This window comes from Mercenaria mercenaria, chromosome 5 (assembly GCF_021730395.1).
Source record: "Mercenaria mercenaria strain notata chromosome 5, MADL_Memer_1, whole genome shotgun sequence".
Taxonomy (NCBI): domain Eukaryota; kingdom Metazoa; phylum Mollusca; class Bivalvia; order Venerida; family Veneridae; genus Mercenaria; species Mercenaria mercenaria.
The window spans coordinates 251,996-278,060 of record NC_069365.1 but is presented as its reverse complement, the minus strand read 5'-3'; the positions used below and the strand labels follow the sequence as shown (position 1 = coordinate 278,060).

General features: G+C 37.3%; 1 long non-coding RNA gene across 1 annotated transcript; it reads left to right on the top strand.

Moving 5' to 3' along the window:
* The first annotated feature begins 14,489 nt into the window (after positions 1–14,489).
* Positions 14,490–25,694, top strand: LOC123558726 (uncharacterized). The gene is made up of 3 exons (XR_008370842.1): positions 14,490–14,586; positions 24,557–24,632; positions 25,530–25,694. It is a non-coding gene; the product is annotated as an uncharacterized LOC123558726 (long non-coding RNA).
* The last annotated feature ends 371 nt before the right edge of the window (positions 25,695–26,065 follow it).

Below are 26,065 nucleotides of genomic sequence, written 5' to 3'. Positions count from 1 at the left end.
GAGTTACGGGCCCTTGATTTTGCAAAAATCCCTATATTTTACCTTGTTTACGCTATAACAACTTCATTCCTTCATCAATCCAAATCATATTAATACAGAATGTGTATGAGCGTAAGATCTCGGATGAATTTTATGATGAATGAAATATGACCATTATTACTAGAGTTACTTGCCCTTGATTTTACAGAAATTGCTATATTTTCCCTTCTTTAACTTGAGCAAATTCATTTCTTCACCAATCCAAATAATATTTACACAGAATGTGTATGATTAAAAGATCATGGAGTTTCAAGAGCTAAGTCAGTTCAGTAGGACCAGAGTTTTGTTCCCTTGATTTATAAAAATTGCTATATTTCACATTGTTTTGAATTTTCTTTCTTCACCAGTCCTAATCAGTTGTATATGATTGATTTGAAAGTTCAAGTATAATGTCGTCAGGTGGTCTCAGATTATCAGGGCAGATAACTCTGGACTGATTTATTTCAAATTACCTCCCTTTGTCTTTAATTAAAATGAACCTATTTTGGTAACTACTTGCATGATTGGTCCCATACAATCAGAGTAGACAAGTCTGGAGTGAATTTTTGACAAATAATCCCCTTTTATTTTAACTTGAATGGATATATATGTCTCCACCTGTCTGTTTGTTAGTCCTGTACTGGTTGAAAACCAGTTTCAGGGACTATGGGAATACACTTTTCTGTCTGCCATTCTGTCAGTCTTTCCATCTGTCCGTCTGCAAATTTGTGTCCGGTCAATATCTCTGTCATTCATAAAAAGGATTTTAACATTATTTGGTACAAATGCTCCTATGATGAGACGACGTGTCATGTGCAAGACCCGAACCCGTGGATCAAAGATCAAGGTCACAATTGGAGGTCAGAAGACAAGAGGGCTTTTTTCCTGTCCGGTCCATAACTTTGTTATCCTTGAAGGGATTTTACTTGAAATATTACTGGCACAAATATACCTTGTAATAAGACAATGTGTTGTGCACAATTTTCAGACCCCTAGCTCAAAGGTCAAGGTCACACTTGGCAGTCAAGTGTTTACATGGCATGAACAGGGTCTGTTTTGTGTCCGGTCCATAACTCTGTCATTCATTAATGGATTTTAATATTACTTGGCACAAATATTTTTCATGATAAGACAATGTGTCATGCACATAACTTGGACCACTGGCTGAAAGGTCAAGGTCACAATTAGAGGTCAAAGGTCAACAGGGTTTTTTATGCCCCCGAAGAGAGGCATATAGTTTTTGAACCGTCTGTCTGTCGGTCTGTCAGTCTGTCGGTCTGTCCGCAATTTTCGTGTCCGGTCCATATCTTTGTCATCGATGGATGGATTTTCAAATAACTTGGCATGAATGTGTACCACAGTAAGACGACGTGTCGCGCGCAAGACCCAGGTCCGTAGCTCAAAGGTCAAGGTCACACTTAGACATTAAAGGATAGTGCATTGATGGGCGTGTCCGGTCCATATCTTTGTCATCGATGGATGGATTTTCAAATAACTTGGCATGAATGTGTACCACAGTAAGACGACGTGTCGCGCGCAAGACCCGGGTCTGTAGCTCAAAGGTCAAGGTCCCACTTAGACATTAAAGGATAGTGCATTGATGGGCGTGTCCGGTCCATATCTTTGTCATCGATGGATGGATTTTCAAATAACTTTGCATAAATGTGTACCACAGTAAGACGACGTGTCGTGCGCAAGACCCAGGTTCGTAGCTCAAAGGTCAAGGTCACACTTAGACGTTAAAGGATAGGGCATTGATGGGCGTGTCCAGTCCATATCTTTGTCATCGATGGATGGATTTTCAAATAACTTGGCATGAATGTGTACCACAGTAAGACGACGTGTCACACGCAAGACCCAGGTCCGTAGCTCAAAGGTCAAGGTCACACTTAGACGTTAAAGGTCATTTTTCATGATAGTGCATTGATGGGCATGTCCGGTCCATATCTTTGTCATTCATGCATGGATTTTAAAATAACTATGCATGAATGTGTGACACATTAAGACGACGTGTCGCGTGCAAGACCCAGCTCCGTAGGTCAAAGGTCCTAAACTCTAACATCGGCCATAACTATTCATTCAAAGTGCCATCGGGGGCATGTGTCATCCTATGGAGACAGCTCTTGTTTTTCCTGTCCAGTCCATAACTCTGCCATCCATCAAGGGATTACAATATTACTTTGCTTAAATGTTCCCCATGATGAGATGATCTGTCATGTGCAACTCCCAGAACACTAGCTTAAAGGTCAAGGTCACACTTGGAAAACACATGTCAATAGGAGTTTTTTTGTCTAGTCTATAACTTTGTCAAGCAAAATAGGATTTAGATATCAGTTGACACAAATATTTCCCTGGATGAGACGTGTCATGTGCAAAACCCAGGCCCATAGCTGATAGGTCAAGGTCACACTTGGAAGTCAAAGGCCAAAAGGGCTTTTTTCCTTTCCAGTCTGTAACTCAACAATCCTTTAAGGGATTTTAATATTACTTGGCACAAATGTTCACCACCATGAGATGGAGTGTCAGGTGCAAGAACCAGGTGTCTAGGTCTAATGTCAAGGTCATAATTAGAGGTCAAAGGTTGAAAGTCAAGAATGACTTTGTCCAGAACATTTCTTCTTCATGCATGGAGGGCCTCTGATGTAACTTGGCACAAATATTCACCACCCTGAGGCACCCTTGTTCTTAGAATTACTTCTCTTTGTTATTGCTATAAATAGCTTATATTGTAACTTTTTTTATTACTGGCTGTAGGGAAAAATCAAGACCACTTTTCTATGGTACAACATGCATGTTATTAACCAGGTTTTCCACTGAGTTATTAGATTGGGGTAGATGTCGGTCGGGCGGGCGGGCGGTGGCGGCGGCGTCAAACTGGTGTTTCCGATCAATAACTTTTGTTTCGGTAAAGATATTTGAATAAAACTTGGTATGTATGTAGCTTATATCAAGACAAAGGCTGGGATTGATTTTGGGGTTTCTGGGGTCAAGGTCAAGGTCACTGTTCCTTAAAATAGAAAAAGGGTTTCCGGTCAATAACTTTTGTTCCGGTAAAGATATTTGAATAAAACTTGGTATGTATGTAGCTTATATCAAGACAAAGGCTGGGATTGATTTTGGGGTTTCTGGGATCAAGGTCAAGGTCATTGTTACTAAAAATAGGGTTAGGGTTAGGTTAGGGTTAGGGTTAGCATATCTTCTACATGCATGGAGGGATTTTGATGAAAGTTGGCACAATTGTTCACCATCATGAGACGGAGTGTCATGCACAAGAACCAGGTCCCTAGGTCTAAGGTCAAGGTCACACTTAGAGGTCAAAGGATACAAGAATGAAAACTTTGTCCGGAGCATATCTTCTTCATGCATAGAGGGATTTTGATGTAACTTGGCACAATTATACACCATCATGAGACGAAGTGTCTTGCGCAGTTCCCTTCTTTTGAATTACTTCCCTTTGTTGTTACTATAAATAGCTTATATTGTAACTTTTTCATTACTAGACGTAAGGAAAAATCGAGACCACTTTTCTGTAGTACAACATGCATGTTACATCCAATTTTGAGGTGTATTTTGACCAATCTCTACCTGGTAAGGATTTCTATGTGGACTTAAAAAAATTTTTGGGTTTTTTTTTTTTTTTTTTTTTTTTTTTTTTTTGTATTTTTTTTTTTAAGATTAACTTCCCTTAGTTGTTACTATAAATAACTTATATTGTAACTTTTTTATAATTGACCGTAGGGAAAAACCAAGACCACTTTTCTGTGGTACAACATAGTTATTACTTTCTATCTCTACCTGGTAAGGAGTTTTTTTGTAGACTTAGAAAAACAAAAGAATTAATCTGCAAATACAGGTGCTAGAGTAAAGAAATTTGCTGTGACGGGCGTATATTGTGACATTCTGGCACTCTTGTTTATTCTTATGAAAAGTGTTGAAAACCTGGTTTCGTGGCATTGCCGCGTTTCTTGTATCTAATTTGTAGGTGTATTTTGACTCTTTAACTGGTAACGAGTTATGTGTGGACTAATATTATATATATTTTTAGCTCGCCTGAACACGAAGCGCTCAAGGTGAGCTTTTGTGTCCGTCGTCGTCCGTTCGTCAGTCCGAGCCCACGAATGAAGATTCGTTGGGTACAGAGAACAATAGGTAACGGTAAATTCTGTTCATTCCGTAGTGTTTATTTGGTACTTTTTGTCGCTTATTGGGTACTTTTTAACAAAATAAATACCCAATAAAGGTCCATCTGTGGGAACGTCCGTCCGTCCGTTCGTCCGTCATCAACAATTTGACTGTTAACACTCTAGAGGTCATAATTTTGAGCTAATCTTAATGAAACTTGGTCAGAATGTTACCCTCAATAAAATCTTGGACGAGTTCGATATTGGGTTATCTGGGGTCAAAAACTAGGTCACCAGGTCAAATCAAAGGAAAAGCTTGTTAACACAGTAGAGGTCACAATTTTGGCCCAGTTTTAATGAAACTTGGTCAGAATGTTACCCTCAGTAAAAATCTTGGACGAGTTCAATATTGGGTCATCTGGGGTCAAAAACTAGGTCACCAGGTCAAATCATAGGAAAAGCTTGTTAACACAGTAGAGGTCACATTTATGACTATATCTTCATGAAACTTGGTCAGAATGTTAATCCTGATGATCTCAAGGTCCAGTTTGAATCTGGGTCATGTAGGGTCAAAAACTAGGTCACTAGGTCAAATCAAAGGAAAAGCTTGTTAACGCTCCAGAGGTCACATTTATGACCATATCTTAATGAAACTTGGTCAGAATGTTAATCTTGATGATCCATAGGTCAAGTTCAAATCTGGGTCAGGTGGGGTAAAAAAACTAGGTTACCAGGTTAAATCAAAGGAAAAGCTTGTTAACACTCCAGAGGTCACAATTTTGGCCTAATCTTAATGAAACTTGGTCAGAATGTTACCCTCAATAAAATCTTGGACTAGCACAATATTGGGTCATCTAGGATAAAAATCTAGGTCACCAGGTCAAATCAAAGGAAAAGCTTGTTAACACTCTAGAGGTCACATTTATGATATATCTTCATGAAACTTGGTCAGAATGTTGATCTTGATGATCTATAGGTCCAATTTAAATCTGGGTCGGTGGGGGTCAAAAACTAGGTCACTAGGTCAAATCAAAGGAAAAACTTGTTAACACTCTAGAGGCCATATTTATGACTGTATCTTCATGAAACTTAATCAGAATGTTAATCTTGATGATCTGTAGGTCAAGTTTGAATCTGGGTCATGTGGGGTCAAAAACTAGGTCACCGGGTCAAATCAAAGGAAAAGCTAGTTAACACTTCAGAGGCTACATTTATGACCATATCTTAATGAAACTTGGTCAGAATGTTGATCTTGATGATCTTTAGGTCAATAGGTCAGGTGAGATATACAGGGCCTTCATGGCCCTCTTGTTTTAAAGGATTACCTTCCCTTTGTTGTTACTATAAATAACAATAGAGAAAATTAGGAGCTTTCCAGTAGTGGACTTTCTTTTGCTTGGCAATACTTCATTCACTTGTTTATATGTATGTCATATGATATACTTCCACTGACACAAATATCACTCAGGTGAGCAATATAGGACCATCTTGTTTATTAAGATAATATATATGACTGTTATTCAAAAATATTTTGTTTTCAGATCAGAACACAGCATCCCCTTTGTAGAAAATGAGAGATTCCTGATTTTTTGCTACTACTTAGAGACTCACAAAGTATCCGGTCCTCATTGCTGTCATTAAAAGTGATAAAGGTAGATTTATGATTAATTTGTAATTTTACATTATAAGCTTGGAAAGGGAAGTGAATTTTTCAAACGGAATAATCATTGCTAAAAATTGAATCAAAGTTTATCTCCTAAATATGATTATCTTAAAGCAGTGCCAGAATTAATTGTATTGAGGGTCGGAAGGCACTTTTAGCTTGGCTGTATAAAGTATATGAAGAGCTATCCTACTCCATGCATTCGCATCCTTTATTGTCGGCTCCTTGCTGGTTAAAATTTTGATGTACATTCTCTGTATCTCTGTAATTACTGGTTGGATTTACTTCAAACTTAAAAATAGTTATTCCTCAACATCACCAACATCATGTGGCACAAAGATATTAATTATTGCACCAGTATGTTATGAATTATCCCCCTTTTTACTTAGAATTTCAGGTTAAAGTTTTGATGCCCTTCACTCTGGGTTATTACTGAATCAGTTTGATTCAGAGTAATTGTTCCGCATCTGCTATATTACATAAGGTCTTGAACTATGGCACCAATTTTTCATAAATTATGCCCCATTTGAACTCGACTATTAAAGAATAGTCTAGCTATTCTACTTACCCTGGCGTGGGTGTTGGCATCACACCTTGGTTAAAGATTTGCATGCAGGTACATATTGCATATAGCTTTGAAACTTTGTCCGAAGGCGTAGAGTTCAATATTTGGCATGTGTTATCATCTAATGATCCTCTATAAAAATTGTTCAAATTATGCCCCTGGTCTGAAAGGGCAGATGGACCGTAATTAAACTTAAATATAGATAGATAGATAGGCCCCTGGGGTGAAAAGAGGCCACGCCCTGGGGGTCCCAAATTTTACATAGACTTCTATAGGAAAAAACTTTTAAAAATCTTCTTGTCTGAAGCCACAAGACCTAGGTCTTTGATGTTTGGTATGTAGGATTGCCTTGTGGTCTTCTACCAAGATTGTTCAGATATGCCCCTGGGGTATAGAGGCCCTGTCCCAGGGGTCCCAAGTTTTACATAGACTTACATAGGAATATTTTTAAAATCTTCTTGTCTGAAACTGCAAGGCCTAGGCTTTTGATATTTTGTTTATTGCATTGCCTAGTGGTCCTCTACAAAGATTGTTCAAATTATGCCCCTGGGGTAAAAAGAGGCCCTGTCCTGGGGGTCCCAAGTTTAACATAGAATTACATAGGACAAAATTAATAATAATCTTCTTGACTGAAAGTTCAAGGCCTAGGCTTTTGATATTTGATATATAGCATTCCCTAGTAGTTCTCTAACAAGATTATTCAATTTATGCCCCTGGGGTGAAAAGAGGCCCCGCCGAGGGTCACTTAGTTTTCATATGAGTTATATAGGAAAAAATACTTCAAAAATTATCTGATCATATTTCCTAGACTGTTTTATTAAGAACCCAAGTAATTAGGGGTCATTTAACTGTTACCTTGACCTACTGACCCACTTCCTTGTTTCTTAAGATACAGCCTTGAAATTTGAATGACATATACAGTTTAGCACACAGATTTTAAAACTGACTTTCAGTGACCATGAATGTGACCTACTGACCTACTTTTTTAATATTTTAGCATCAGTTTTACATTTGAAACATGTAGTTAATATTACTCAGGTGAGCGATCCATCATGACCCTCTTGTACTAAGAATTACAGTTTAGTTTTGATGTGTTTTCACCATTTTCTGTTTTTAGCTCACCTGAGTTTTTCTGAACACTCTTATGTCCGGCATCTGTCTGTCTGTCTGTCTGTCTTCTGTCTGTCAACATTTAGCTTGTGTATGCGATAGAGGCTGTATTTTTCAACTGATCTTCATGAAATTTGGTCAGAATGATTACCTTGATGAATTCTAGGCCGAGTTTGAAAATGGGTCATCTGGGGTCAAAAACTAGGTCACTAGGTCAAATCAAAGAAAAACCTTGTGTATGCGATAGAGGCTGTATTTTTCAATTAATCTTCATGAAGTTTACCTTGATAAAATCTAGGCCGAGTTCGAAAATGGGTTATCTGGGGTCAGAAACTAGGTCACTATGTTAGATCAAAGAAAAACCTTGTGTATGCGATAGAGGCTGTATTTTTCAATTAATCTTCATGAATTTTGGTCAGAATGATAACCTTGATGAATTCTAGGCCGAGTTTGAAAATGGGTCATCTGGGGTCAAAAACTAGGTCACTAGGTCAAATCAAAGAAAAACCTTGTGTATGCGATAGAGGCTGTATTTTTCAATTAATCTTACGAAGTTTACCTTGATAAAATCTAGGCCGAGTTCGAAAATGGGTTATCTGGTGTCAGAAACTAGGTCACTATGTTAGATCAAAGAAAAACCTTGTGTATGCGATAGAGGCTGTATTTTTATGCCCCCGAAGGGAGGCATATAGTTTTTGAACCGTCTGTCGGTCTGTCAGTCGGTCTGTCAGTCTGTCGGTCTGTCAGTCTGTCCGCAATTTTCGTGTCCGGTCCATATCTTTGTCATCGATGGATGGATTTTCAAATAACTTGGCATGAATGTGTACCACAGTAAGACGACGTGTCGCGCGCAAGACCCTGGTCCGTAGCTCAAAGGTCAAGGTCACACTTAGACGTTAAAGGTCATTTTTCATGATAGTGCATTCGTGTCCGGTCCATATCTTTGTCATCCATGGATGGATTTTCAAATAACTTGGCATGAATGTGTACCACAGTAAGACGACGTGTCACGCGCAAGACCCAGGTCCGTAGCTCAAAGGTCAAGGTCACACTTAGACGTTAAAGGTCATTTTTCATGATAGTGCATTCATGTCCGGTCCATATCTTTGTCATCCATGGATGGATTTTCAAATAACTTGGCATGAATGTGTACCACAGTAAGACGACGTGACGCGCGCAAGACCCAGGTCCGTAGCTCAAAGGTCAGGGTCACACTTAGACGTTAAAGGTCATATTTCATGATAGTGCATTGATGGGCGTGTCCGGTCCATATCTTTGTCATGCATGCATGGATTTTAAAATTATTTGGCATGAATGTGTACCACAGTAAGACGACGTGTCGCGCGCAAGACCCAGGTCCGTAGGTCAAAGGTCCTAAACTCTAACATCGGCCATAACTATTCATTCAAAGAGCCATCGGGAGCATGTGTCATCCTATGGAGACAGCTCTTGTTCAATTAATCTTCATGAATTTTGGTCAGAATGATAACCTTGATGAAATCTAGGAAGAGTTTGAAAATGGGTCATCTGGGGTTAAAAACTAGGTCACTAGGTCAAATTAAAGAAAAACTTTGTGTATGCGATAGAGGCTGTATTTTTCAATTAATCTTCATGAATTTTGGTCAGAATGATTGCCTTGATGAAATCTAGGTCAAGTTTGAATATGGGTCATCTGGGGTCAAAAACTAGGTCACTAGGTCAAATCAAAGGAAAACCTTGTGTATGTGATAGAGGCTGTATTTTTCAATTGATCTTCATGAAATTTGGTCAGAATGATTGCCTTGATAAAATCTAGGTCAAGTTCGAATATGGGTCATCTGGGGTCAAAAACTAGGTCACTAGGTCAAATAAAAAAAAATACTTGTGTTTGCTCCAATTTTAATGATACTTGGTCAGAATATTTTTTTCCATGCAATCACTAGGTCTATGTTTACACTGTTATGGTGTATTATGGTGTGTTTCTCAGGTGAGCGACCTAGGGCCATCTTGGCCCTCTTGTTAGCTCATCTGATTTTTTGAAAAAAAAATGATGAGTTATTGTCATCACTTGATCAGTGTCGGCGTCGGCATCAGCGTTGCCTGGTTAAGTTTTATGTTTAGGTCAGCTTTTCTCCTAAACTATAAAAGGTATTGCTTTGAAACTTGGAACACTTGTTCACCATCAATAGCTGACCCTGTACAGCAAGAAACATAACTCCATCCTGCTTTTTGCAAGAATTATGGCCCCTTTTGGACTTAGAAAATATCAGATTTCTTGGTTAAGTTTTATGTTTAGGTCAACTTTTCTCCTAAACTATCAAAGCTATTGCTTTGAAACTGGCAACACTTGTTCACCATCATAAGCTGACCCTGTACATCAAGAAACGTAACTCCATCCTGCTTTTTGCAAGAATTATTGCCCCTTTTAGACTTAGAAAATCAGATTTCTTGGTTAAGTTTTATGTTTAGGTCAGCTTTTCTCATAAACTATCAAAGCTATTTCTTTAAAACTTGCAACAGTTGTTCACCATCATAAGCTGACACTGTACATCAAGAGACATAACTCCATCCTGCTTTTTGCAAGAATTATGGCCCTTTTTGGGCTTAGAAAATCATGGGTAGGACAATTTTTTAGAAAAATTATACAAAAAAATCAGATGAGCATCAACATCCGCAAGGCGGTGCTCTTGTAATTAAATAGATTGGATGGGTGTTTCACGTCATCACTCTCACCATATGACACAAGGTCCACAATGCTGGCACGAATATGTAATGAGTTATGCCCCAGTCAAAGCAGAGTTTTTCCCCTTGAAAAGACTGAAAATGCTTATAATTCAAGATTATATTCAATCTATGTAGAATACAACCTCTCCAGAGCAGCTCTCTAAAGGAAAAACCTCTCTATAACAACATCATCAAAATTTCCCTAAGCTAAAATATACAAATTTACCTCTCCAGAACAACAACCTCTATACAACAGTCAATATTTTGTATCTCCCAAAGGGTGTTGCTCTACAGAGGTTGCACTGTATATATAAATATATATAATTCAGTATTATCACCCTTGACCCAGTAAATACCCAGTAAATACATATTTTCGCCTTGTTCTGGTAAAAAAGACTGTTTTTAACTGTATCAGCATAATCTGCTGATGGATTTTCATGAAGTTTTACACATGTGTAGATCACTTAAGGGCAGTGATGCATGTGCAGTATCGTAAGGATCTCTTCACTAACTAGAGTAATTGCCCTTTAATAATTTTACAGTCCATAAATTATCACATAACAAAGTAATCTATTGATAGTTCTTCATGGAATTTAATAGATAACAGATATTGAGCATTATAGGACAGGTGTGCATGCGTGTCATTCATCAGGATGTCTTCAGTAACTGCAGAGTTATTGCCCTTTAGATTTTGTTCAGTACTATGGTTTCCATGGCAACGAAAGGTGAATTGGATTCCTTTGCCCTGCCCTTCTGTGGGTTCCAGCCTTGCTTGCATCTTCATCACTTGCCAATGTTCGAGAGTTCTTTTGTCATACAGCTTTGACATCATTCTTGTTTTTGAAATATTTTTCCGTGATGCCGTTGTTGTTATAAAAAGATTAACTGAAGTATTTAAACTTTCCACAGATATCAAATAACCTTGCTGACAATCGAGTTTTGCTTTACAAGGGATGGTTGACTGGAAGAATGCAGGAGGCAAGTCAGAGAAGGTTCTTGCTGTTGTTTTAACAACCAGAAGTATTCATTCTTTCTTGATAATAAGGTAAGGGGATTTATCAAGTGAACCAGAAGCAGAAATTGCAGTTGTGCAGTTTAAAGGTTCGAAGAATACTGTAAAATCAAATTTTTGACATCATTTTATTTTTGCTAAGTTTGTATTTATGTATATTTTGTGCAAATTTGTCCTAGGTAAAAGTGCAACATTAATTGTATTCAGGGTTTTTGAAATTTTGAAAATTCAGTCTGTCAAAATCACATCCTGCTACACTTCAGTAAGGTCTACTTGTCCCACTGTATTTATACACATATTTTTCCATTTGGTAAAGAAATAAGTGTGTTTGCATTAAGATGATAACTAGGTCAGCTTTAGTAATCAAAGAATGACAAAAACATTTCAGTGTTATATCTGATTGCCATTTTGTTTAGATTTTGTTAAGTTTTGCGTTTAGGTCAACTTTTCTACTTATGTGTCAAAGATATTGCTTTAGAACTTAGAGCAGTTATTTGCCATGAAAAGCTGACTCTCCACAGCAAGTACCGTAACTCTACATTGCTTTTTGCAATAATTATGGCCCCTTTTGGACTTAGAAAATCAGATTTCTTGGTAAAGTTTTGTTTTTAGCTCACCTGTCACAAAGTGACAAGGTGAGCTTTTGTGATCGTGCGGTGTCCGTCGTCCGTCGTCCGTCCGTGCGTGCGTGCGTGCGTGCGTCCGTAAACTTTTGCTTGTGACCACTCTAGAGGTCACATTTTTCATGGGATCTTTATGAAAGTTGGTCAGAATGTTCAGCTTGATGATATCTAGGTCAAGTTCGAAACTGGGTCACGTGCCTTCAAAAACTAGGTCAGTAGGTCTAAAAATAGAAAAACCTTGTGACCTCTCTAGAGGCCATATATTTTACGAGATCTTCATGAAAATTGGTCAGAATGTTCACCTTGATGATATCTAGGTCAAGTTTGAAACTGGGTCACGTGCCTTCAAAAACTAGGTCAGTAGGTCTAAAAATAGAAAAACCTTGTGACCTCTCTAGAGGCCATATATTTCACAAGATTTTCATGAAAATTGGTCAGAACGTTCACCTTGATGATATCTAGGTCAAGTTCGAAACTGGGTCATGTGCCGTCAAAAACTAGGTCAGTAGGTCAAATAATAGAAAAACCTTGTGACCTCTCTAAAGGCCACATTTTTCATGGGATCTGTATGAAAGTTGGTCAGAATGTTCATCTTGATGATACCTAGGTCTAGTTTGAAACTGGGTCACGTGCAGTCAAAAACTAGGTCAGTAGGTCTAAAAATAGAAAAACCTTGTGACCTATCTAGAGGCCATATATTTCATGAGATCTTCATGAAAATTGGTCAGAATGTTCACCTTGATGATATCTAGGTCAAGTTCGAAAGTGGGTCACGTGCCATCAAAAACTAGGTCAGTAGGTCAAATAATAGAAAAACCTTGTGACCTCTCTAGAGGCCATATTTTTCATGGGATCTGTATGAAAGTTGGTCTGAATGTTCATCTTGATGATATCTAGGTCAATTTTGAAAGTGGGTCACGTGCCATCAAAACTAGGTCAGTAGGTCAAATAATAGAAAAACCTTGTGACCTCTCTAAAGGCCATATTTTTCATGGGATCTGTATGAAAGTTGGTCTGAATGTTCATCTTGATGATATCTAGGTCAAGTTCGAAACAGGGTCATGTGCGGTCAAAAACTAGGTCAGTAGGTCTAAAAATAGAAAAACCTTGTGACCTCTCTAGAGGCCATACTTATGAATGGATCTCCATAAAAATTGGTCAGAATGTTCACCTTGATGATATCTAGGTCAAGTTTGAAACTGGGTCACGTGCCTTAAAAAACTAGGTCAGTAGGTCAAATAATAAAAAAACCTTGTGACCTCTCTAGAGGCCATACTTTTCATGGGATCTGTATGAAAGTTGGTCTGAATGTTCATCTTGATGATATCTAGGTCAAGTTTGAAACTGGGTCAACTGCGGTCAAAAACTAGGTCAGTAGGTCTAAAATTAGAAAAATCTTTTGACCTCTCTAGAGGCCATATTTTTCAATGGAGCTTCATGAAAACTGATCTGAATGTTCACCTTGATGATATCTAGGTCAGTTTCGAAACTGGGTCACGTGCGGTCAAAAACTAGGCCAGTAGGTATAAAAATAGAAAAACCTTGTGACCTCTCTAGAGGCCATATTTTTCATGAGATCTTCATGAAAATAGTGAGAATGTTCACCTTGATGATATCTAGATAAAATTCAAAACAGGGTCACGTACCTTCGAAAACTAGGTCAATAGGTCAAATAATAGAAAAACCTTGTGACCTCTCTATAGACCATAGTTTTCAATGGATCTTCTTGAAAATTGGTCAGAATTTTTATCTTGATAATATCTAGGTCAAGTTCAAAACTGGGTCACATGAGATCAAAAACTAGGTCACTATGTCAAATAATAGAAAAAACGACTTCATACTCAAAACTGGGTCATGTGGGAAGAGGTGAGCGATTCAGGACCATCATGGTCCTCTTGTTAGGTTAGCTTTTCTCCTAAACTATCAAAGTTATTGCTTTAAAACTTGCAACACTTGTTAACCATCAAAACCTGACTCTGTACAGCAACAAACATAACTCAGTCCTGCTTTTGTGCAAGAATTATGGCACCTTTTGGACTTTGATTTGATAGTTTTTCTACATTTTTTCACAACTGCTTTTTCCCACTTTTTATACACCCGTCTCTGAAAGAGCGGGGTGTATTATGTGAACCTCTGTTGCGGTGGGCAGTTGGTGTCCAAATCATGTCCACTCTGTAAGTCAACCAGTTTTCATCCCATCTTCACCAAACTTGCTGACAGTGTTTGTGGGCATAATATCTCAGCCAAAGTTGATCCGCCAAATCGCCCCAGGCACTCTTGGATAATGGCCCTTCAGTTCCTCAAAAACTGTTAATTTAGCCTTGTCTGCTCTCTAGATCGAACAGTTTTCATCCAATCTTCGTCAAACTTGCTGACAATGTTTGTGGGCATAATATCTTGGCCAACTTTGATAAGCAGCCAAATTGCCACAGACACTCTTGGATTATAACCCTTGGATAAGGCCAAGTTCAATGACCAGCCTATTTTGTGACAGTCTGGCACTCTTCATCGTATAAACTTGTCTGAAAAGTTAAAAATTGTTCTAAAACGAAGAAACTGGCAAATTTCTGAAGCCCTGATAACTATGGATTTTTGATTATATGAAGAATTATGTTTTAGATAATTAATTGTAAATGCTACAATATATATTTCAGAATATATAGTTGCAGGAGAAGGATCTTGTGATAAAGAAATGTGATGCCTAGAGCTAATTAATGATGGAACTGTTGGTTGTATACAGTGATACTGAGGAACAACAACAACAGCCTGATGTGAGTATCTTTGTAGGGATAATACACGTTTTTTTGTGTATTAACGTCTGCAGACCGAAGGTCGAGGTCACAAACATATCCCAAGTGTTTCTGCAGACGTTAATACACAAAACAAATGTGTATTGTCGCTATTCTTGCATAAAAACAATACACGACGACTTTATGTATTGTTAGCTCACCTGTCACAAAGTGACAAGGTGAGCTTTTGTGATCGCGTGGCGTCCGTCGTCCGTCCGTCAGTCCGTGCGTCCGTCCGTCCGTAAACTTTTGCTTGTGACCACTCTAGAGGTCACATTTTTTGTGGGATCTTTATAAAAGTTGGTCAGAATGTTCATCTTGATGATATCTAGGTCAGATTTGAAACTGGGTCACGTGACATCAAAAACTAGGTCAGGAGGTCTAAAAATAGAAAAACCTTGTGACCTCTCTAGAGGCCATATATTTCAGGAGATCTTCATGAAAATTGGTCTGAATGTTCACCTTGATGATATCTAGGTCAAGTTCGAAAATGGGTCACATGCCATCAAAAACTAGGTCAGTAGGTCAAATAATAGAAAAACCTTGTGACCTCTCTAGAGGCCATATTTTTTATGGGATCTGTATGAAAGTTGGTCTGAATGTTCATCTTGATGATATCTAGATCAAGTTCGAAAGTGGGTCACGTGCCTTCAAAAACTAGGTCAGTAGGTCAAATAATAGAAAAACCTTGTGACCTCTCTAAAGGCCATATTTTTCATGGGATCTGTATGAAAGTTGGTCTGAATGTTCATCTTGATGATATCTAGATCAAGAACGAAAGTGGGTCACGTGCCTTCAAAAACTAGGTCAGTAGGTCAAATAATAGAAAAACCTTGTGACCTCTCTAAAGGCCATATTTTTCATGGGATCTGTATGAAAGTTGGTCTGAATGTTCATCTTAATGATATCTAGATCAAGTTCGAAACAGGGTCATGTGCGGTCAAAAACTAGGTCAGTAGGTCTAAAAATAGAAAAACCTTGTGACCTCTCTAGAGGCCATACTTGTGAATGGATCTCCATAAAAATTTGTCAGAATGTTCTTGATGATATCTAGGTCAAGTTTGAAAGTGGGTCACGTGCTGTCAAAAAGTAGGTCAGTAGGTCAAATAATGGAAAAACGTGACCTCTCTAGAGGCCATATTTTTAATGGGATCTGTATGAAATTTGGTATGAATGTTCATCTTGATGATATATAGGTCAAGTTTGAAACTGGGTCAACTGGGATCAAAAACTAGGTCAGTAGGTCTTGAAATAGAAAAACCTTGTGACCTCTCTAGAGGCCATACCCTTGAATGGATCTTCATGAAAATTGGTCAGAATGTTCACCTTGATGATATCTAGGTCAGATTTGAAAGTGGGTCACATGCCTTAAAAAACTAGGTCAGTAGGTCTAAAAATAGAAAAACCTTGTGACCTCTCTAGAGGCCATACTTTTCATGGGATCTGTATGAAAGTTGGTCTGAATGTTCATCTTGATGATATCTAGGTCAATTTTGAAACTGGGTCAACTGTGGTCAAAAACTAGGTCAGTAGGTCTAAAATTATTAAAAATTTTTGACCTCTCTAGAGGCCATATTTTTCAATGGATCTTCATGAAAATTTATCTGAATGTTCACCTTGATGAATTCTAGGTCAGTTTCAAAACTGGGTCACGTTCAGTCAAAAACTAGGCCAGTAGGTATAAAAATAGAAAAACTTTGTGACCTCTCTAGAGGCCATATTTTTCATGAGATCTTCATGAAAATTAGTGAGAATGTTCACCTTGATGATATCTAGGTAAAGTTCAAAACAGGGTCACGTACCTTCGAAAACTAGGTCAATAGGTCAAATAATAGAAAAACCTTGTGACCTCTCTAAAGACCATATTTTTCAATGGATCTTCATGAAAATTGGTCAGAATTTTTATCTTGATAATATCTAGGTCAAGTTCAGAACTGGGTCACATGAGCTCAAAAACAAGGTCACTATGTCAAATAATAGAAAAAACGACTTCATACTCAAAACTGGGTCATGTGGGAAGAGGTGAGCGATTCAGGACCATCATGGTCCTCTTGTTTTCATATGTGATGACTTGACGATTCCGGTACATTTTTAGCTCATCTGATTGTTTGGGAAAAAAAAATGATGAGTTATTGTCATCACTTGATGGGCGTCGGCGTTGCCTGGTTAAGTTTTATGTTTAGGTCAGCTTTTCTCCTAAACTATCAAAGCTATTGCTTTGAAACTTGCAACACTTGCTTACCATCATAAGCTGACCCTGTACATCAAGAAACATAACATTATCCTGCTTTTTGCAAGATTTATGGCCCCTTTTGGACTTAGAAAATCAGTTTTCTTGGTTGAGTATTATGTTTAAGTCAGCTTTTCTCATAAACTATCAAAGCTATTGCTTTAAAACTTGCAACAGTTTTTCACCATCATAAGTGGATGCTGTTCATTAAGAAACATAACCCTATCCTGCTTTTTGCAAGAATGATGGCCCGTTTTAGACTTAGAAAATCATGGGTAGGACAATATTTGTATTATACAAAAAAAATCAGATGAGTGTCAGCACCCGCAAGGCGGTGCTCTTTTTTATTTACCATTCCTGTTATTCTTGGAAACGGTAAACATGTTTTAAATATCCATATCCAGGGCCCAGAAATAAACAACACTATCAAAAGCGCATCCTGAAGGTTTTTAAACGATTTTTTTTATCTCTCATTATTACAAACATAAAATTACCAATAATTTTTCACATCAATTCACAATTTGGTGCACTCGAGCACAATTTCAAGAATAATAACTTTACATTCGAGTTATATTGAGTACGGACATAGTTTGGAGTACAGATGAGTACGAACGTAGTGTCAAGCTTCCAAGCTGTTTATATAAATTCTTCAAGAAATTAGATAAAAACATACTGACTGATACTTACCAAAATCATAAATATCATTTTTTAAAATTAAAGAATTGCACAGGTTACACGCCATTCTTTAACATTCACGGTTGTCTACAAAATCTGAATCTACGCCGAGTTCTAAAAGGGGAGTAAACAAGGGAAGAAACGAGTACGAACATTGTTGGGGGCAGCGCATTTGGCGTTAGTTACTGATACATCAAAACATTCTATGGTTTATATTGCATTTTTTATGCTTCAAGAAGAGGTTTTTATGAAAGAAACAAGACGCAGATACCAGATGTCAATCTGCGCAGAAATACATACACGTCCCCGGGAAAGCATTTCAAAAATAAAAATCATGTATTAGCAGCACGTGAATTGCCTTGTTTGCACTCGATTTTTCTCCCGTTAATACATGGGCGGATCCAGTGAAAAAAGTAGTTTTTATGCAAGAAATATATTTTGTAACTGCAGTTTTATTAGCTCTCCTGAATACAAAGTGCTGAGGATGAGCTATAGTGATTGCTCACCATCAGGTATCCTTTAGTCTGCTCATACTTCAGAAGACATCTCATCTGAAACTACTTGTCAGAATTGCACCAAACTTGCTCAGTAGCCTCCTTGTCTTCTATCAAGCTTGTTCAAATGTTTGAGCCTGGCAGTTTTAAGGGGCTACTACACCTAAAAATAGAAAACCTTAAAATGGCTTTTTGTCATAAACCACCTGATGGATCTTCATCAAACTTGTTCTGTAACATCATTGTAAGGTATATTCCCAATTCTGTTCAAATGGGGGAGCTGTGCCCCTGGTAAATGCCACTGGTCGGTAGCATCATTGTAAGGTCCTATACCAATTTTATTTAAGTATTCACCAATTTATGTTAAAGGAGACACTTGGGCCCCATTTAGGTGCCACTGGAGCTAAAAAAAGAAATACCTTGAGAAGACCTCTCCTCATGAACTACTTGATGGATCTTCATCAAACCGTGTCTGTAGCATCATTGTATGGTCCTCGCCTAATTTATTTTTGAATGAGGATGTTAAGCCCCTTTAAGGGGTCACTAGTGCTAAAGAGAGAGAAAGCTTTAAACAACTTCTTCTCATTTGCTTCTCAACAGATCTTCATTAAACTTGATCTGTAACACCATATAAGGCTGCTCCAAAATTTCATCAAATAAGGGAACTTGGCCCCTTTTAGTGGCTTCTAGATAGTTTTAAACAAATTTTTCTCATTAATTGTTTGATAGATCTTAAACTTTTGTCTGTAGCATCATTAAAAAGTCCTTTCTAAATTTTTTTTTTCATACCGGGTGCTTGGCCCCTTATAGGGGCAGCTAAAGGTAAAACTAGAAATACCTTTAAACAACATCTAATCATGAATGGTTCTTCAAATGGGGGCACCAGCCCCCTTTTATAGACCACTAGTGCAAAATATAAAAATACCTTTAAATGATTACTACTCGTGAAAGATAAAGGGCCATAGAGACTGGTACCTGGTATGCAGATAACCACACTGAAGAGACCTTTCAAAATACCCTGAGCTTGCAGCAGTTGTCTTGTGTAATTTTTATGCCCCCAGCATCTACTGATGCGAGAGGCATATAGTGATTGTCCTGTCCGTCCATCTGTTCGTTCGTCCGTTTGTCCATCCGTCCGTACGAGATTAACCAAATGGGACCATTTTGTCTAGCATCAATACCCCTTACTAGAATGACTTGATACTAATGTAGGTGTAACCTGTGACCATTCCTCATCTTCAGACATCACCTGACCTCAGTTTGACCTTGACCTCATTTTGGACTTAGGTTGCTTAATATGGGCCATCAATTGGTTAACCAAATGGGACCGTTTCGTCTAGGATCAATACCCCTTACAAGAATGAATTGATACTAATACAGATGTAAACTGTGACCATTCCTCATCTTCAAACATCACCTGACCTCAGTTTGACCTTGACCTTGACCTCGTTTTGGACTTAGGTGCAAAATCTATTGACAAGGATGCCACCGGGGGGCATCAAGTGTTTATTGAACGCAGCTGCTTGTTTCAACCCAATTTTAGGGATCTAAGAATCATATATTGTTTGAACTGTTTGTCACACTGTTTTATGTAATCAGCTTCTAAGGCCTGATCTATTTTTAGCTCACCTAGTAGTCACGTAGTGACAGGGTGAGCTTTTGTGATCACCCGTCGTCTGTCCGTTCGTCCACAATTTCTTGTGAAAAAGATAGAGACCACATTTTGCAAGCAATTTTGATCAAACTTGTACAAAACTTGTATTGGCATGATATCTCAGTTCCTTTCGAAAACTGGCCAGATCCCATCATGGCTTCTAGAGTTATTGCCCCTTAAAGGGCCAGAATTTGCTATTTTTGTGCGTCAACAATTTCTTGTCTGCACGATAGTGGTTTCATTTATGATTTTATTTTAACCAAACTTGCACACTAATTGTATCACCATAAGATCTTGGTTTCTTTCTTGAACCGGCCAGATCCCATAATGGGTTCCAGAGTTATAGCCCCTGAAAGGGCCAGAATTAGCTATTTTGACCTTGTCTGCACAATAGCAACTTCATTTATGATTTGATTTTTACTAAACTTGCACACAACTTGTATCACCGTATGATCTTGGTTCCTTTTTTGAACTGGCCAGATTCCTTCATGGGTTCCAGAGTTATGGCCCCTGAAAGGGCCAAAATTAGCTTTTTTGACCTTGTCTGTTCAATAGCAGTTTCATTTATGATTTGATTTTAACCAAACTTGCACACAACGAGTATCACCACACGATCTTGGTTCCTTTTTTGAAATGGCCAGATTCCATTATGGGCTCCAGAGTTATGGCCCCTGATAGGGCCAGAATTAGCTATTTTGACCTTGTCTGCACAATAGCAGCTTCGTTTATGATTTGAATTTAATCAAACGTGCACAAAACTTATGTCACCATAAGATCTTGGTTCCCTTCTTGAACTGGCCAGATCCCATAATGGGTTCCAGCGTTATGGCCCCTGAAATTGCCAAAATTAGCTATTTTGACCTTTTCTGCACAATAGCATCTTCATTTATGATTTGATTTTAATCAAACTTGCACACAACGAGTATCACCACACGATCTTGGTTCCTTTTTTGAAATGGCCAGATTCCATTATGGGCTCCAGAGTTATGGTCCCTGATAGGGCCAGAATTAGCTATTTTGACCTTGTCTGCACAATAGCAGCTTCATTTATGATTTGAATTTAATCAAACGTGCACAAAACTTATGTCACCATAAGATCTTGGTTCCCTTCTTGAACTGGCCAGATCCCATAATGGGTTCCAGAGTTATGGCCCCTGAAATTGCCAAAATTAGCTATTTTGACCTTTTCTGCACAATAGCATCTTCATTTATGATTTGATTTTAACCAAACTTGCACACAACTTGTATCACCATAAGATCTCGATTTCTTTTTATAAGCCAGAAGGGACATATTATGTTATCGCCTCGGTGTCCGTCTGTCTGTATGTCTGTTGGTCAGCAATTTCCCTTCCACTCTGTAACTCTTGAAGCCCTTGAAGGATTTCAAAGAAACCTGACACAAATGTTCACCTCATCGAAATGACGTGCATTGCGCATATTTCGGATGGCTCACTTCAAGGTCAAGGTCACACTTTGAGGTCAAAGGTCATATGACTTTGTTTTGTGTGTATATTGCTCTGCATTTGCATCGATTGCAATGCTCTTGTTTTAATTTGGCAGATCTTTCTTTTGTTGACTTACAGTAATTTTTTTCAATTACTTCCCTTTTATGTTACTATAAATAGCTTATTTAGTAACTTTTTTATTATTGGCTGTAGGGAAAAACCGAGACCACTTTTCTGTGGTACAACATGTATGGTACCTCCAATTTTTAGTGGTATTTTAACATATCTGTACCTTGTTAGAATTTTTTTTTCTTTTTGGTTAAATTCTTTCCTTTGTTGTTCCTGTCCTTTGGGCTTCATCAGTCAAAATTCTGCTCCTATCCTCCTCTGATGTAATCCTTCGGGCATGAAACTACTGGCCTGATTTGAAAATAATTTTATTTGAAGTAACTTTTAAGAAAATTTCAACTGTATTTTCTCATAATTCTTTTGATTGATCTTGATTATAATTTTTAGCTCGACTATTCGAAGAATAAGTAGAGCTATCCTACTCACCACGGCATCGGCGTCACACCTTGGTTAAGTTTTTCATACCTCTCCACATTTTGACAAAGTCTTTTGAGATAAAGCTTTGAAACTTTCAACACTTGTTTACCATCACCATGACCAGTTATAGGCAAGAGCACATAACTCCATCAAGGATTTTGGCTGAATTATGGCCCCTTTTGACTTAGAAATCATGGTTAAGTTTTTCGTACCAGTTCATATTTTGACAAAGTCTTTTGAGATAAAGCTTTGAAACTTTCAACACTTGTTTACCATTACCATGTCCAGTTATAGGCAAGAGTACATAACTCCATCAAGGATTTTGGCTGAATTATGGCCCCTTTTGACTTAAAAATCATGGTTAAGTTTTTCGTACCAGTTCATATTTTGACAAAGTCTTTTGAGATAAAGATTTGAAACTTTCAGCACTTGTTTACCATCACCATGTCCAGTTATAGGCAAGAGAACATAACTCCATCAAGGCTTTTGGCTGAATTATGGCCCTTTTTGACTTAGAAATCTTGGTTAATTTTTTCGTACCAGTTCATATTTTGACAAAGTCTTTTGAGATAAAGCATTGAAACTTTCAACACCTGTTTACCATCACCATGTCCAGTTATAGGCAAGAGTACATAACTCCATCAAGGATTTTGGCTGAATTATGGCCCCTTTTGACTTAGAATTCTTGGTTAAGTTTTTCGTACCAGTTAATATTTTGTGTGAAGTGTTTGACATATGGCTTTGAAACTTTTATCACTTGTTCAATATAATAGTCTCTATCTGTAGGAAAGAGTACATAACTCTGTCATCTATTTTGGCTGAATTATGGCCCTTTTTGGACTTGGAAATTTGTTCTGTTTTCTTACAAGTCCACATTTTGTCAAAACTATTTGACATATTGCTTTTAAACTTTGAACACTTGTTTATCATCATGATTTCAATCTGTAGGCAAGAGTACATAACTCTGACAACTATTTTGGCTGAATTATGGCCCTTTTTGGACTTTGAAATTGGTTCACACATTGCCATTTAATGCAAGACTTATCGAAATCCACAAATACAGAAACATTGTTTGTCTGATCTTTTTTTTTCTTTGTCTGAATATCTGTGGTAATATTTTGACCCCATTCTCCAATCAATTCTTCAAATAGTCGAGCGCGCTGTCATCCTACAGCTCTTGTTTGACCTTCTTGTCCTTAAGTGCAATGATAACAGGTGAGCGATATATGGCCATTTTGGCCCTCTTGTTCATTAATATTTCTTTTTTGTTTAAGCTCTGAAACTCAGGTTAGCGATCTAGGGCCCTCATGACCCTCTTATTACTGGACAATGACAGTTAAAAGCTTACCTTGTGATATAGTCCAGAATACGGAAATCGAGAGTGTCCACTTCCTTGTTTTAGCAGTTTATACAATGTTCACCAAACTGCATCACTAGGTTTATGGGCATATTACTCTGGCCAAGTTTGGTAACCATTTGCATTGTAGTAACTGTCCACTTATTGGTTGAATTTGAGAAAACTGAATGCTAGTCAAAAGTAATGTGCTGTGATGGGTATACAAAATAACAGTCTGGCACTCATTTTATACTTCAAAAATTTTGTTTCAGCTTTTGTATGTAAACTAGTGTCTTGGATGTTATGATTTTTTCAAACAGACAAATAACAATTCCTTATTAAAGACATTAGATAGATAGATAGATAGATAGATTTATTCGTGTAAATATATACATCACATTGACACAATTATCACATACATTGAATTTAAACAGCACATAATATATTAACACAGCTTTGATATCACAGATATTATTGGTGACTAGTGCACAATTATGACACATATAAAAACACAGGATAACCTGTAAAAGCCTTGCGGCTTATTTCCAACAGGGTCCTTGAAAATATTGTCATAATGGATAAGAGTATTTAAATAATTTAAATAATAGTAATAGATACAGTTTATGCAGAGTAAGTGCACAATTATGTTGTCAGTACATAGACATACATATATTACACGAACAATATTATCACATTAAAAATCATATCACATAAAATCTACATTTGACTATACTTACAATTAAAAATAGATATAACTGGAATCTTCAGTCAACTTCATATTTAAAATCAAGTGCTTTTTAACTTCCTTTTTAAAAGCATATTTACTCTTAGTATTATGTATAAATTGAGGTAACTGGTTCCAGTCTAAAATACTATTATAATAAAAAGTTGAAGTTGTAAAACCATTTACAGCAGGTACATAAAAATTGGTACTACTACCTCTACTATTATACTGGTGTTGTTCATTACACCTTTTAAAATTTTCTTTAAGATATGCCGGACATTTGTCATTAAATATTTTATACACATGATTAAGTCTAAGTTGCTTGCACCTGTTTTCAATATTTAAAAAACCTAGATAACTAAAATCTGAAACACACAGAGAAGTTCTACATTCATAATTCAATATATATCTCACAATCTTATTTTGAGCAATTTGTAGTTTACACTTCAATTGTTTTGTGAGTCCACAATACCATGACGAACTAGCATAATCAAAATGGCACTGTAAGAGTGCATTACATAGAGTTTTTCTTAATGATTCATTTAAATAACTCTTTTGCCTATATAAAAACTTTAATCTTGAATTGACTTTATTAACAATATTATTAACAATAGAAGTGGCAGATAGGTCTTTATCCAACATAGCTCCCAAGTATTTAACAGAGTCCTGTGCCTTAATTGTATGTCCATTACAATGAACTGAAAAATCTTGAATTTTATTGAGCTTACGTCTAGAGCCGAATAGAATACACTCTGTTTTTCCTACATTCTCTATTTTAGGGCAATTAAACATACAAAACTGAATAATGTAAGAAGTTAACTGATTATTTGCATATATTGCTATTTCAGTCATGACGAAGCTCATGAGACTTTGGGGAATCAACAGCAAAAAATGCTGAGCTACATCAGGTTGCTGTACTTAAAGGTAATATAGCTTGTTTCTGACTAGATCTGGTAATGTACTTTGAAAAAAGTAATATTCTTAAGGAACTAATTTACAGGGATTTCGTGGTCGCATCATTCTGCAAAATTAAGTCTTGATGAACACATAGAATTACCATTCTTTTGTCTTTAATTGGAAATACAAAATTCATATCCCCCACAAAAAATTGTTTGGAACAAAACCATGAAATTTATACCATTGAAAATATTTCACAGTTTCTACCAAAACAATTGAGACTTATTTTGTTGATAAATTACTTTCTTTGTTAATTAGTAAATATAAATTTTAATTCCGATAAGCTGGGCGACCTAATCTTGAGATGTTAAGTTGTGTAATTTTCCCATTTTCACTTCCAGTTTTAATTTATTGTAATTTATATATGCCTGTCTGAAAGATGGGACATATGGGAATGCCCTTGGCATGTGGATGGACGAGTGGGTGGCGGCCACAAACTTTGTTGTCCAGAGTGTTTCTTGTTCATGCATGGAGGAATTTTGATGTAACTTGGCACATATGGTCACTATCATAAGACGGATTGTCTTGCGCAAGAACCAGGACCTAATGTCTAAGGTCAAGGTCACTATTAGAGGCCAAATGTCAGATACAAGAATGACTTTGTACTGAGCATTTCTTCTTCATGCATGGAGGGATTTTGATGTAACTTGGCAAAATTGGTCATCACCATGAGAGGGAGTGCCAATAACCAGGTCCCTCAGTCTAAGGTCAAGGTCACACTTAGAGGTCAAAGGTCAAATTCAAGAATGACTTTCTCTGGGGCATATCTTCTTCATGCATGGAGGGATTTTGATGTAACTTGACACAATTGTTCACCAGCTATTTACAGACGTACTTTGTGACTATGGCACCCTTGTTTTTCAGTTTTGATATCAGCATCTCAATTGATGACGATGTTATAGGGCGATGGTACAGACATCATTGGTAGTGTGAGTAGTGTCAGAGAACACACAAGTAATGCATTCACTGCAGTGCCGGATCTTAAATATGCAGAAACTTTTGTTGGTGTGGATATTAGTCATGAATTAAACAGAGGTAAGTTACTTTGTGTTTTTACTTGGTTATGATCAACATTGAAATATTTGTTAAAAATACAAAATACAAACCAGTTTGTTTCTTGTAATACAGTCAACATTGCAACAGATATGCAACAGATATTTAACTGCCATTTGCAAATTATATCTCTGACTTAATGTTAGTTTCAGTTGACTGGTTTTGTTAGCTCACCTGAGCAAAGTTCTCGTGTCGAGCTATTGTGATCCTTCAACATCTGGCATTCAGCATCTGTTTGTCCGGCATACATCCACACTTTTGTTCAAATAACATCTCCTCTGAAACCTTGTGGTAGAAGTTGATGACATTTGGCTTGGATGTTCCCTTGATGGTCTTCCTCCTAAATT